The following is a 14,473-nucleotide window of genomic DNA, read 5'->3' as shown; positions in this document are numbered from 1 at the left end:
GGATAGCCGGACCTCCTGCATACACACGGGCCTGCTGAACAATGCTCTTCACAAGGAGGGTCAGCATCATGAAAAAGTGTGCGTTTTGACAAGGGGCTGGCAGGATCCTTCAAGGTACCGCCTGTCACTGCTTCGAGTGCCAGGAATTTTACCATCAGAGGTGCCCATCTTCGAATTAAGGCATTATCCCACATCAACATGAAAAGATTCCTCTTTGAGTTAGCATGTATTTTTCAAAAAATATATATCCATACTACCAGAACTAGAAAGAGTCCTTGGGATTATCCAGTCCCAGAAGAGCATAATAGATACATGAGTGGCCCTGGCCAGTTGGCTCAGTGGTAGAGCGTCGGCCTGGCATGCGGGGAACCCGGGTTCGATTCCCGGCCAGGGCGAATAGGAGAAGCGCCCATTTGCTTCTCCACCCCCCCCTTCCTCTCTGTCTCTCTCTTCCCCTCTCGCAGACAAGGCTCCATTGGAGCAAAGATGGCCCGGGCGCTGGGGATGGCTCCTTGGCCTCTGCCCCAGGCGCTGGAATAGCTCTGGTCATGGCAGGGTGACGACCCGGAGGGGCAGAGCATCGCCCCCTGGTGGGCAGAGCGTCGCCCCTGGTGGACGTGCCGGGTGGATCCCGGTCGGGCGCATGCGGGAGTCTGTCTGACTGTCTCTCCCTGATTCCAGCTTCAGAAAAAGAAAAAAAAAAATTTTAGATACATGAGTGAACCAAGTCCTACTGACTGGTGGGCGGTGCTGAGGAAGCTTCTGAGCTGGGCTCTAGGCTCCGTGGAGAAGAGTGTAGTTTTCTGCTAGTAATGTCTGCTTTAGGCAAGAAAGCAACTTGGCTTATGAAAGCCTCTTCCGTGGTCTCCTAACCTTCAATCTCCCCTTAGCCCCTTTAAATTACCCCGCCCATCAAGCTACTAAAGCGATCTCTCTAACACAGAGCTATTAACCCCCTAATTCGCTACCCGCCACTTTACCAGTAACACAAAATGCACAGCCCGTCTCTCTAGCTCCGTCTCCTGCCACTTCTCTCACATGTGAAACCCCAGCGGTACCACATGGCTGTTATGTCCCCAGGACACTCCTCGTTTTCTCACACCAATCTACATAAAACAACTTCTCTCAGCCTGCCCAAACAGCGAACTCCTATTCATCCTTCAAAACCTGACTCAGAATGAACCCTGTAAACTCCCCCGGTAGACGTAAGTGCTCTTTCTCTATCGTTCCTCCTACACCTTTTACATTCGCCCGTTAAGCCCTTATTGCATTGCCGTGAGCCTCTAAGAACAGGAACGTGCTATCCAACTTTCCTCCGTGCCCTGACCACACAGCTTAGATCCTAACACGATTAACAGACGATAACTTTTGAGTGTGTGAAAGAATGAATAACTTTCCTGAGGAACTTGGGGTGAGCCTGGCGAGAGAAGCAGAGACCCAATCAGGCAAGGCCTTGTCAAAGAAGTTCGGATTTTGTGCTGAGGTCAGAAGGGATGTGGGCAGTCGAGTGACAAGATCTGATTTACTTGTGAAGGAGGCGCTCTGGCTTCCGCGTAGTGAATGACTCTTCGGAAGCCCATGGCAGTCATCAAGGCAAGAGATGGTGCCGGCCTGGCTCGGGGTGGTGGGAAGAAGTTGATGAATATGGAGCATATTTTGGAGGGAAAGGCCACAGGACATGATGGAACTTCACACTCATTCTGGCTCCCACTCAAACTGTATCAGCACAAAAGTCCTAAACACAATCCTTCCTCCGAAGACACCCTTCTCCGGTTGCTCCTCTGGTCTTCTGACTCTGATGGAGACCATCGGCTCCATCCTAGGGAAAGAGAAGGGACTGGGAGCATCTGACACACCCAGCCTGATGTGTGAGAGCCCAGGGAGGAAGGTCACACTTGCTGGCTGGAATCCTTGCCCAGCTTGAGCCTCTTGAATCACCAAGACAGAGCTGGCACAATTCCAGAGGAAACCCGCCCAGCAATGGCCATGTACAAAATAGAAAATGCCCCCCTTTCTAATCCTGTGTTGCTGATAGTTGGGCCCAAAGGCTAACAATGGTGGTATCGGGAAGGATGGGCTTTTAAGATCTAAAGGAGATACAGACAAAATTGTATAGGGCAAAACACTCTGACCACATTTGGGTAGGCCTGCTTCTCTTTCAAGATGTTAGGGAGAAACAAAAGAAAAGATGGTAGGGAGATAACAAGACGAATAAAAGATCTTTAGGTACAGTTTTTAATTTGGGTGTGAGCCCACAGATGTTTATTTCATCGTTCTGTTTTATAACGTATATAATATATATTCCTTTGTATGTATCAAATGTTATATTGAAGGAAAAAAAAAGAGGAAGAAAGATAGCTCTTAAAGGGGAAAAAAGTGAAGCTACTTCTCTCTGCTCAATACCCAATGAACAAGTACAGTAAAAGCTGGAGCCAAACAGTTAGCAGCTTTGAGTTAATGAGCTGAGCCCTAGAAGGCAGGTCAGCACAAAGATCTAGACTCAGATCCCACGTCCACGTGTTCATTCAGTAAACGCTGGCCGACGTGTGCTCTGTACTAGGCGCTGTGCTCAGAGCTGGCCTTGGAGAGCTCCCAGGCCAGAGGCGTGGGGGCAGAGAGGAGTCGTCACTAGAGGTCGTGGGGGTAAGTGCTGATTAAAGCCTGGTCTAAGCCAACCAGGAGGAATTCGAGAAGGTTTCCCAGAGCAGATGACAAAGGAACAACTGATCCTACAAAACGAACAGAAGCGTTTCAAGCAGGCAACACACAGTGGTGAGCTGGTGCCAGCTCGTACCATGGAGAGAGCCAATACGCCAGTCTCTTTCCAACTCCGCGTGAAGTGTTCTACCGGTTGACTTAAAATCAATCATAGTGGGAGTATTTACACTACGAAAGTTTGCAAGTGCTACAAATTGATGTCTTCCTTCTTTCTTTCTTCCTTCCTTCCTTCCTTCCTTCCTTCCTTCCTTCCTTCCTTCCTTTCTTCCTTCCTTCCTTCCTTTCTTTTTTTCAGGACACTGCTGGGGGTTAGCATTAACAGACCTGAGGAGATGTGTTGTGCATAGTATGGGGGCACTGGAGAAAGTGGGATAAAGTCAAAGGCATGGGAGAACATTTCTGGGTGAAGGAAGACTTTGGGGGTAATTTGCCATTTTCTATAGGATAATCTAGCAAATCATTCATCTTTCAGCCTCAGTTTCCTCACCTATAATGAAAATTCAACAAGGCATTCTACGTAAAGTACTTAGCACAGTACCTACAACAGAGTAAGAGTACAAGTGGTTTATCCATTAAGCCAATCAGCCAGGAGCTTCAGGAAAAGACGTGTTAAGAAGTTGTATCTCCCATAAAGACGCCCCACAGCGCTCGAATATCTGCCTCCCTCTGTCCTGCGGCTGTGGCTCTCTGTGCTCAGAGGGAGGTTGTCCTCAGCTTCTCCCTCCCTGTAGAAAAGAAAAGTCTGCATTTCAGAGACGAAACATTGAGACCAACTATGTGCCAGGCCCGGTGCTAGGCACATTCAGGCATGCTATTTCGTTTACTCTTTTAGACTTACCTTTATTGTTTTTTCTGATGTCAAAAGTAAGACATGCTTACCGTAAAAAAGAAATGTCGCCACGACGTCTGTTGGACACGTTGCATACCCTCTCAGAGTCTCAGTTTTCTCTGCTCTAAAGTGGGGATCAGAAAACACAGTATGTGGGTGACGACGTCCCGTTACCTCAGGAACAATCGCTGTCAATAGTTTGGGGTATATTCCCCCAGACAGCTTTCTTCAACCTTATCAACAGTTATTGTTACTAAATTTTGAACAAAAAGAAAATAATAAAATCATACCATACAACTGCTTTGTGGTGTTTTTTTTTCACCCAGGATAAACTTTGCACGTTAAGGTATGCATATCCAAGAACCAGCTTTTGGGAACCAAGGGTGTGGATGAGGAAACAAGATTATGAAGCTTGAGCAACGTGCTCCCAGTCTAGGGAATTCAGGCGATGGAGACCAAACTCAGATCTCACTCATTTTGCTTCACAGACAGTGTTCTTTCCACGCATGTCAGGTTCTCAGAGGACAAACCACAATGGGAAGAGGGTCCATCCCCAAACAAGGTGAGAGGCAAAAAGCCATGTGGTCTGGGTGAGGTCGTGTGATGGCCGTGGGCTCTAAATGGTGTCAGAATTGGAGTCAGTGGTACAGCCACTTCAAAAACAGTATAAAGCTCCCACAAAAAAATTAAAATTGGACTACCATACGATCCAGCAATCCCACTTCTGGGTATATATCTAAAGGAAATGAAAACAGTCCCTTAAAGAGATACCTGCACCCCCTATGACCCCAGTATTCACAATAGGCAAGATATGGAAATAGCCTGAGCCCACTAATTGATGAATTCATAGAGAAGATGTGAGATGCGCACACACACACACACACACACACACACACACACACACACACCCCTGAGAGGAGCCTAGGACCCTGCCGTGGTGAAGTGTGGCACCCACTCTGGATTTCCTAACTGGACCTCTACGAGAGATGCGGACAGTTCTATCTTTGCCATTGCTTCGGGTTTGCTGTTACACACAGATAAACTTAATCTTAACTAACGCTCTAGCCTGGAGCTTCCCTATTGAGGTTTCACGATATAGGCTGTTCAGGGGTCTGTGGTGTCTGTCCTCAAAGATGGGCCTGTACTTCAAATGGAGGGTGGCGAAATGTTGCATGAACAAACACAAATGTGACAAGAAGCATCCTAACTGGTCCCCCACCCCTGACCTCACTCACCCCGATGTGCCTTCCACTGAGTAGCCAAGGGACCTTTCAAAATTACGCATCTGAGCATCTCACTCTTCTGCCTAAATTTTCAGGGACGTCACACTGTCCTTCAGAACGAAATCTAAGCTCCTGACAGTTTCCTCCAGGGCTCCTTCCGGTATCCTCAAGACACACCCCGTCTCATCATTCCTTCTGCACCCCTTTTTAATAAACACAATCCAGTGTATCCAAGGGCAAGGACTGTGGCCCCCAGGTCCCAGCACAGAGAAGGGACTTGGCAATCTGGGGTAACCAAGTGAATGAATCGTGGCAGAGTGATGTGAGCTTTCCTGGCTTCACAGTTCTCCAGGTGGTGCCTCAGGGCCAAGAGTCCTTCCATCAATGTCTCTGGCCTGCCCCAGACCCTCCCAGCCAGCAGATGGAGGAGAGAAGGAGGAAAACCACATGAGACTGCACGGGACGTTCCCAGGGAGCCCAGCCCTGCGGTCCATATTCCACCGGCCTGAATCAGAATGGCCCGCCCGAGAGCAGAGGAAGCTGTGAGCCTAGCAGATCGAGGAAAACGGGACAGAGGAGGCACGTGGCAGACTCTGGCAAAGGCCCAGATTGTCCTGTCAACACCTGCCTCTCCCACATTCATCATAAACCTCTTTAATATGTCACCTACATGGACTCCTTTCTCCCTTTGCCCCCTTCTCTCCGGGCCGGAGGCCCATTCTCTCTGCATCTTGACTCTGTCCCGTGCAAATCCCATCTTCTCGTTTGAATAAAAGTGGGAAGGCAGGGAGGGCGGTGACATCATTTTCCTTGAGGATAGGGCACAAACCATGGCCCCTCTGGTGCTCTGCCCCCAGTGCCACCAAGCCAAGGGCTGGGCATATGAAGACGTTGTCTGCAGTTTCCCTCACACCCAAGTCCAAGTGTGTCTAGACCACGTCACCAGATGGGCCGTGTCACTGGCGATACGGGACTTGCCTCCATGAGAATGTCCGTTTTCTCCTAACAAGCCCGGGACGTTGGTTGTCACCCTCTCCATGTGCCCTGACCGCCCGGCCGGCCTGTAAGGGGAGCGGAGGGACTGAAATTTCACTTTCTCCAAAACAGCAGATTCAGCAACTGTGGCTGCTACAGGAGACACGGATCCTCGCCGGCTTGATTTCTCTCGGCCTTTATCGCCGTGCAAAGAGCAGGAGCTATTACACCCTGTCCGGCGGCCAAGGACCCACCTCGTCTGGAGCTGGTGAAATGATACCTCAGCCTCCGGCTGGCCAGACGCCGCCAGCCCCCAGCACTCACATTGCTGGGGTCTTCACGGCCCTGCCCAGGAAAGCTGTTCCCAGCCAGGACAGACCCGTCCTGAGCATCCAGGCTTCCGGAGAACCAGGTCCCATCCACACGCCGAGCATGGTTTCGACTCCACCGGGAAGGCTCTAACAGGGGCCAGGGCGCTTGGAGACTGAAGATCCCCACCTCCATGTTTGCCTGAGCTTTAAGAAGTGGGGGTGCCTTTTCCTCTGACTCTTTCCTTTCGTCCTGGGAGCCCCGGAGGAGTCTGAGCAGCTGCTGGGGAGGAGGTGGCTGAGCCGCTGGAGGAGAATGCCTGCCTTGGGGAGGGAGGCCCTGGGCCCAAACTTGGGATTCTTGTGCCCGTATTAAAAATGCAAGGCTCCCATCAGAGCTGGCCCAGAATCTCCCGGACCCTCCCAGACCTGGTTGGGACCCAGAAGGTGGATGAAAGGGGGTGGGAAATCAGGGAGATGGGCAGGAAGCAGGTGCCACCGGACACCATCTGTCCACAGCTGATCTCCTGCCCTCAGGACTAGGCTTCTGGTTCCTACTGTCGGGTTTCCTGCACAGTGTGTAGGCTGCACTGGCTCACCTGTGCCCTCGGTCCTCAGCACAAGTTCCTGCTTAGAGCACTCCCCCCACCACCACCCACACATACACAGGGTCCCTCTGCTTCCTCAAGCAAGCCAAGGGCACTGCCCCGACATTGGCCCCTGCAGCAGATCAAGCCTGGAAACTCCATCTCCACCCTTCCCAGTGACCTCCCCAAATGCTGCTCAAAAGAACTCTTTACTTCCACCCAGACGAGTGGAAGCCATTCCAGCCACTCCTGTCCTGGAGCAATAGAGTGTGTGTGTGTGTGTGTGTGTGTGTGTGTGCGCGCATGCACAAGCACATGCATTCATTGCGCCTCCCCTTTCCTGCCTGCAGAGAACTCTGCCGGTGCCAGCTGGGTCCTGACCGCCTGGTGTGTAAACTGAGGAAAGGCATAGTGAGTCTGGGATTGAAAGATGCTGAGAAACACGTGACCTCTCTACTTCTGAAATCCTTCCTCCAGGGAAGACAAAAGGATGGATTCAAGAGAGGGTGAGAAGTGGCACCAGCAAGCAGCAAGGGCTCAGCTGGAGAGAGTTGGGAGTGGTGTGGGGGGAGAGGGAGGGAGGAGGAGGAGGGAGGAGAGGGAAAGAGAGGGTGATGAAAGGAGAGGAGGAGGAGAAGTCAGGGATTACTCTCAGCCTGAAATGCCTGGCTGCTGGGGAGAAACTGAATAATTCTTCCCTTGGAGTTTTTAGTTTTGCCACCTGTAAAACAAACCTTTCTTTGCGATTTTTTTTTTTCAGGCTTCCACAAAATGATACCTGTTATTTGCGGATACTGGCAGCACCATGACCACAGCACCAGTTGGTGTTACGCTAGGCCACATCTTCAAATCCTAAAATGCAAGTTTAAATCTCTGTACAACCCAGAAAGAGTCCCCCGCTGGGGTCCTTCCCTCAGCACCTAAGGGCTTCACTATCCCGCTGTGGGAAGAGGACTGGGAGGTAGCCAGCCATGGGCCTGTGTCCATGCTTCTCGGGCCAGAATCGGTGGCGACGCTGCTGCCCACCCAGCCGCACGGTCCAGCCCTCTTCCCATCTGTCCCAGAGTCTGACGAGCCACCCTAATGGTCTGACCGTGGCCATTGCTGGAGGGGCTAAATATAAAACTTGCTGCACTCCTCTCTTGTAAAAATTAAAAGCTTCCCCCGTCTGTGTTAACGTTGATTTTTTCCGCCTATCTGCTGGCTCCAGTCACAGTCGCGGCACCTTGTGCGGAGTAGTAACTGGAGAGTGATGCGGCCGGCAGGGGTCGGGGAGGTAGGTCATTCATCTCCAGGAGTTTAAGCCGGATGACATGGCTGGGAACAGGAGGGGTGGGGGGGCGAGGCTGTCACTTGATTACTAATCCCAAGGTTTCTCCTCGGAGAGAAAGAAGGAGTGAGCGAGGATGAAGGGAACAAAAAGTAAATCAATAAACAGGTTAGCGCCTGCGTCATTATTAACTCGCGACCTGTCAGCGCCCCATTGAAGCTATCGCTCGGGGCGGCCTCGGATTTAATGGTCAGTGCAATAGATTTACTGTAAATGTTATCGGAGGCGGGGGAGGGGCGGAACCGGGGGTGGGGGGGGGGGGCGCGAGGAGGCCTTCATTGACAACTGGATGCATGAAGCCATTTCTGAGCGTGCATAAATAACGCGGAGCCTAGGGCCTAGCAGCAATCCCCACGTCTGGTGCAAATGCTGCCACCCTCTTATCCCTGCATCCTTCACTTTCTGAAGCTTCCAGCTGCCCCGTTGCCCCGAAATCTTCCCAAGGGCCTCCTGGTCTGGCCTTTGGCAAATCTGAAAAAGGTCAGGAAGCAGATCTGCGCCAAGACCCCCAGAGAGCCAGGAATGAGCCCAGACCCCAGAAAGGGGGACAAGGGTGTGAGGTTGCTCTCGGGCAGGAGAGGGGCCTCTGAAAAGTAGATCCAAAAGGAAAGTGTCCCCTGGGCTTAGGGTCTGATGTTCATCCTGATCACTCCGCAGTCCCTGCTCCCTCTAATCCTCCCACTTCCTGCCCTTGTTAAGGACAGCAAGGCCGACAAGAGGACTTCTGACAAGCCCATCCGTCAGAATGCAGCCAAGACCCACGGCAGAACAGGAGCCCAGGCGCTGGCAGAGACGGTAGCCAGAGAGCCCAGTAAGACAGCCTGCTGTGTTCGAGAGCAGGACCGCCGTGGTCAGCCGTCCAGGACGCGACTGCACACGTCCAGGGGCTGCCGTGCAGCTCACTGTCGGTGTAGACGCCACCCTCTGGAGTACCGCCTCTTGCAAGCTGCACAGGCACGGGCGGCAGGCCTACCGGAGAGGCAGCGCCTCGGTGGACAAGGACGGGTCGAGCCACCCGCAGGAGTGAACGCTGAGAGAGCCCTTCCAGCACACCGGAGCTGGAATCAGAGGGGGGACCCAGCCAGCCAGGCAGGGGTCTAAAACAGTGGGGAGGGTCTTCCAAGACCCTAGGAACTTGGACCATTGAGAAGTATTTCTGCTGACGCTGGGCAGAGAATAGAGACTAAGCACAGCTGCCGCGGGGAATGCAGGTGTTGCTTTCGCCAAGGTGACCGTGGTCTTTCAAACCAAGCGTGCAGACTCGAGGCCTCGTAGAGAAACGGCGTTCTCCTGATGGGCGTGAAACGCTGGGGTGCAGAAACATTCTCCTCTCTGGGGCACTGTGATGGTGCCCGGCTCAGAAGCAGAACGCCTGGCATCTGGGCTCTCCAAAGTAACACGAGAGATGGGGTTGAGGAGTGGGCAAGCTCAAGACCCCTCTCGCCCCCAGACAGAGCCCCGAAGACAAGGACTGGGAAAGAGGTCATTGATCAGGGAGGGGAATTGAGAAAGCAGCAGTGAGGGAGAAAAGCCTGCCACCCGCATGTCATTGAGGCCACTGTGCTGCAGTCCCACTGGGGACTCTAGAAACATATGGAGCATGCCTCAGCGTCACTCTACCAGGAGAAGGACACGTTGAGGGTCGCACCCAGGGCATTACGTCCCCCACTTTAAAGTGGTGCATGTTGGAGGCTGAGCAAGTCCCTTTGGTACCAAAGAGAGCCTTAGGCAATAAAAAGAGGGACAGAGAGCTGAAGAGACAAAGGGAGCTGTCTGCAGTGACAGGTGGACTCTAGTTGGCCCAGAAGACACGTGGCAGGACGTCAGTAGCATCTCCTACAGGCTCTGACCTCAACAGCCACCGGGCCCACCTGACTGCCCGCCCCCGTTCCTCTCCTGCAGAAAAACCAAGCCCCACCGAAAGCTACTGCTCTGCACAGGTGTGCCAACTGCCACCTCCCAGGGGAAGAGCCAGGTGAACCTAGAATTAGAGCTGAGCCTTCCCTACGGATTGCCCACCAAGCTTATGCCGAGGAAGATCCTTTGTCTGTGACTGTCCCATAGTGGCAGGTGGGGACATTTCTTTAAGGCTGGGACACCTGCCATACTTAAATGGGGGTACTTACCTGAAGGCTGCTTACCTCAGCTGAGTCATCAGTTCGCATGGAGACTGCAGCCAAGAAAGCAAAAGAAGGCTGAGACGCCGAAATACAGCGATGGAAGTTAGGAAAGGTCCCTAAGAGCAAAAACGTGTCCTACAGACCCAAGCTAAGATCGTCCACACCCTTGTGTCCCCACGGAGAAAGCTGGCCGGAGAAGAGGGCTGATAGGGAAATATCTGGCTCATTTGAAACATGGTGTTGGAGGAGAACTCTGTGGATACCCTGGACTTCCAGAAAGGTAAACAAGGGGGGTCTTAGAGGAAATTAAGCCTGAATCATCTCTGGAGGTAAAAATGACGAAACTGAAGCTGTGCTACTTCGGGCACACCCTGAGGAGGAAGCAGGAAAGGAGGAAGACCAAATAGAGGATGGACGGACTCCACAGAGGGAGCCGTAGGCGTGAGGGGTATGTTTGTGTATGCGGTGTGTGTAACTGGTGTGTGTGTGTGTGTGTGTGTGTGTGTGTGGCTTGTGTAGAGTGTGGCATGTACGTGGGTTGGAGCCAACACACAGAAATACCTGCAACTCATAGAGAGAGAACTACAAGGAACCCCTAGGAGATCCCACTCCACTGAGGACAGAACTGGGGTCCCAAAGACAGCCCCAATCATTCAGTGATAACTGGAGCACCCAAGCCTGTCACTCTGGGCTAAAGTCCCCAGGGGAGCTGTTCCCTAGACTCAGACTGGGGGAAATACCCTCCTGGGGGAGGGCCCAGGAGATGGAGAGTGGGTGGGGTCCCTACAGATGGAGAGTGGATGGGGTCCCTGAGAGGCCACAAGGAGTCACACGGGGAACTGAGAAGGAGAGGGCTCTCTGGAAGAGGAGCAAGCCCCAGGAGGCCCAGGATGGAGGCGTTTCTCAGGGTTTCCCTGGGTTTGGTGCACAGCCATACTTGGTTAACTGGCTCTGTGCCCCCTCCTCGTGGTAACTGCTCCGGGGAGCCTGGCCCCGCAGCAGCGCAGGAAGTGGGTGCCTCTGTCCAGGTTTGCACTGGTACGAAGGGGAGGGAGAGGACACAGCGGGGAAGTGCAGCCTGTCCACAGTCTCCTCTGCTGGCCCCCCCCCCCCCGGGCCAGAGCATCGTTTAGAGGAAATGGCGGCCAGGGGGCCCCAGCATCAGAGGAAAAGCTGAGAGGGGCTGGGAAGAAGCCCCGACAAAGGGAAAACTGGGGTTAGAGGACTGTGAGACCCAAGTTTTCACTGGCATACAAAGGCAGGCAGTGGCCTCCGCGGGCTGGCGAGCCAGACGGGAGTACCAGAGGGTTGGACAAGGTGACCTCCTCCAGCTGGCACCGGGTTCCTTACGGGCCCATAACCCCCACCAGCCTCCTAGCCTGAGTGGGGCAGCGGCTGAGCCAGGCCATCCACGGGGGGACGTGCCAAACAATTACTTTCCTTATTGAATATCTGATTAATTATTCAGGAGCTGAATCAATTATTCATATCTCATTTAAGCGAGGGGGGAAAAGCCACTGCCCCTTGACAGAAGCTTCTCAGCACCTCCCAAAGCCCTGGGGACTGAGTCATCAGCGGGAGAAATTGTCACAGCAGGAATGCGGCACTGCCACGCTCCTGTAGCCACGTGGCCCTCCTCCGGCACGCACCGTCACCTGCGCGTGCACACGCACCCCATCGCACTTTCACACACACGCACCTGCCAGGTGCCAACCAGGGACAACAGTAGAGGCACTGAGTGAGACAGCCCCATAAACACATAGATATATATCTGACACTATAAAACGAGGAAAGAAGTGTGTGATCACACCCTGGGGAAGCCAGTTCCTCAGTCCATCAGGGCAGGTCTCAAGTAGGAAACGACATGTGAGTTAAGATGTGACAGCGGACAAGGCAGAGCCGGTAGGGAAAGGCATTCCAGGCCGAGGGAACCGCCGGAGCAGGAGGATGGAGGTGTGTGAGAGCCTCCGGTGCTTGGGCAGCCTTGTGATCCAGGGTACGGAAATATGGCCGGGTGGTGGGGAAAGGGAGTGCTGAGCAGGGACTGGGTGACCAGAGACTTGGGTTTACCCGTGGGAACCACTGAAAGTGTGGGGATGCCCGGAGGGACACATTACCAAAATGGGCATCACACGGTATAGAGGGGTACGAGGTCCACTGGAGGCAAGAGGGTCCCGCTCCAGACACACACACGTACACCCCATTCTGTCCAGGGTGGTTCTCAGCAAGGGACGCTGCTAGGAACCATCTCAGCTGCAGTCATGAATCATGAGGCTTTTGCGAGTGACAGACCTTTGCCATTTACCCCTGTAAGGTTTCCCAGTGGAAGTGGGGTGGGGTGGGGTGGGGTACGGGGACTCCAGAGAAGCCTAGACTTTCAGAGCGGGGAGTGGGACCTAGGCAGCACTTTGTACAGATGGAGAAAGTGAGACGCAGAGAGCAGAGCTGAGTGACCCTCCGTCACCCACAGCTGGGACCAGGACTCAAGCCTGCAGCTCTCAAGTTCAGCAGTAGCAACGTAGGCTGGGCAGGGGCGGGGGTGGCTCTGTGACTGTCTGTCCCTCCTCCATCTAAGCCCCAACCTGCTCTTACCCTGAGCAGGGGCAGGCATGGGCTGTCTCTCCACTCTGTCCTTCTTGGTCCTCTGCTTGTCTTCCTCTCTCCTTGTCTATTGCTCACTCACATGTCCGTGTGTGTGTGTGTGTGTGTGTGTGTGTCCCTCTCCCTGTCTTCACCCCCCCACACACACATCTCACTGTGTCTTTGTGGCTCTCCCACTCTGTCTTCCTCCCCCCTCCTCTCTCTCTCATTCTTTCTCTCTCTCCCCCTTCCTCTCTCTCTGTTCTCTTTCTCTGTCTCCATCTATTACCCATCTTTGCCTCTCTGCCTTTGTCTCTTTCTCCCCCTCTCTACTTGTCACTCTCCCTCCGTCTTCCTCCCTGCCTTCTCTTTCTTCTCACTTTCCGCTTTCTCCTTCTTTCTCTCCATCCCGGGGCCCATCCATCACTGGGGCCCAGCCCCTGCCTTCCCCCAGCCCTTCAGCCTGACCAGACCCCGTGCCCCACACCTGCTAATCAAATCTGCGCCCTGATTCAATTACACCCAGCAAAACGCAGACGTGTAACCTTGTTAATATCACGTTTATTAGAGGGAGGGGAGGAGAAAATTAAGATAGACTTTGTGTTGCTGCTAATTAGAAAAATTGAGACTTTACATCTGCGTAACGCTGAGCAACATGTGGTGGTAACAGATGTGGGCTCATTACACAGCTGCACGGGGCGGGGGCGGCAGAGAGGGGTGTGTGGTTCCCAAGCCAGCTTCCTTCCTGAGCTGTAGCCCCTCCGCGCAGCCATCCCAGGCCTGGTGACACTTCAGAAACGAGAGGGCCCAGCCCTGCAAAGAGAGGAGGCAGTGTGGCCCAGCAGCTGAGAGCTTAGCCCTGGAGTGAGATGTGAATTCACACCTAGCTCTACCTTGTATCTCCTGTGTGCCCTTGGGCCAGCCTTTACCCTCTCTGTTTCCTGATTTATACAATGATACTATGGGCACCAGCCTCACAGAACTGTGGGGGAGTGAGATGACATAAGGCAAGTCAAGTGCTGAACACAAAGTCTACACATGCTCAGACCTCCGGCAGGAGTGGGACAGCCATGCTGTCACAGCTCCAGATCATGTGGGATGTCCGGCCCCATTTCATGAACCTCCATCTCCCCTAACCCAGACAAATGTCAACAGGAGCCAGGGCTCGGCCCACCTGCTCTGGGACCTGCAGGAGTCTGAAATGGCCCCATCTCGGATCTTGTCAAGCTCACGTCCGGACCTCACTTGTGAGAGAGCCATGGGGGAGGGGGAGGAGGCAGTGAAGCCTCTACTTCCGAGGGCCAGTGGAAGGAGGGGGTACAGGCCAGAGACTGTACAGGGTCAAGGGCACCAGATTTAGCAAACAAACAAAAAATAATAAAGAAAAGAAAACAGGATGCCCATTGAAAGTTGAATTTCAGGTAAATAAGAAGTAATTGTTCAATGTAAGTATCTTGAGCAACTTTCAGGACCCTTCACGGTTTATCTGAAATGCAAAGATTAACTGGGCATCCCTTGTTTTATCTGGCAGCGCTCGGTGGAGGTGCAGGACAAGCTGGAGCTGGGAGGGAGTCCAGGGCACCCCCCGGGCCACGGACAGGGTAGGGGGTGGACTGGGAGAGGACCAGGAACCTCCCCTCCCTGGGCCAGCCCCCGGAGCTGACCCCAGGCCCACCCCCAAGCGCTGCCATTGGAACTGAGTGGAAAAGGACCCTGGCCCAGCTCACAGCACTCCCATATTTTCAGATAGATGGGCCCTGGGACTGAGGGGACCCCATTTTCACACGCAGGGCAGCCCACTGC

This window comes from Saccopteryx bilineata, chromosome 6, assembly GCF_036850765.1.
Source record: "Saccopteryx bilineata isolate mSacBil1 chromosome 6, mSacBil1_pri_phased_curated, whole genome shotgun sequence".
Taxonomy (NCBI): Eukaryota; Metazoa; Chordata; class Mammalia; order Chiroptera; family Emballonuridae; genus Saccopteryx; species Saccopteryx bilineata.
Note: the sequence above shows the minus strand (reverse complement) of the source record.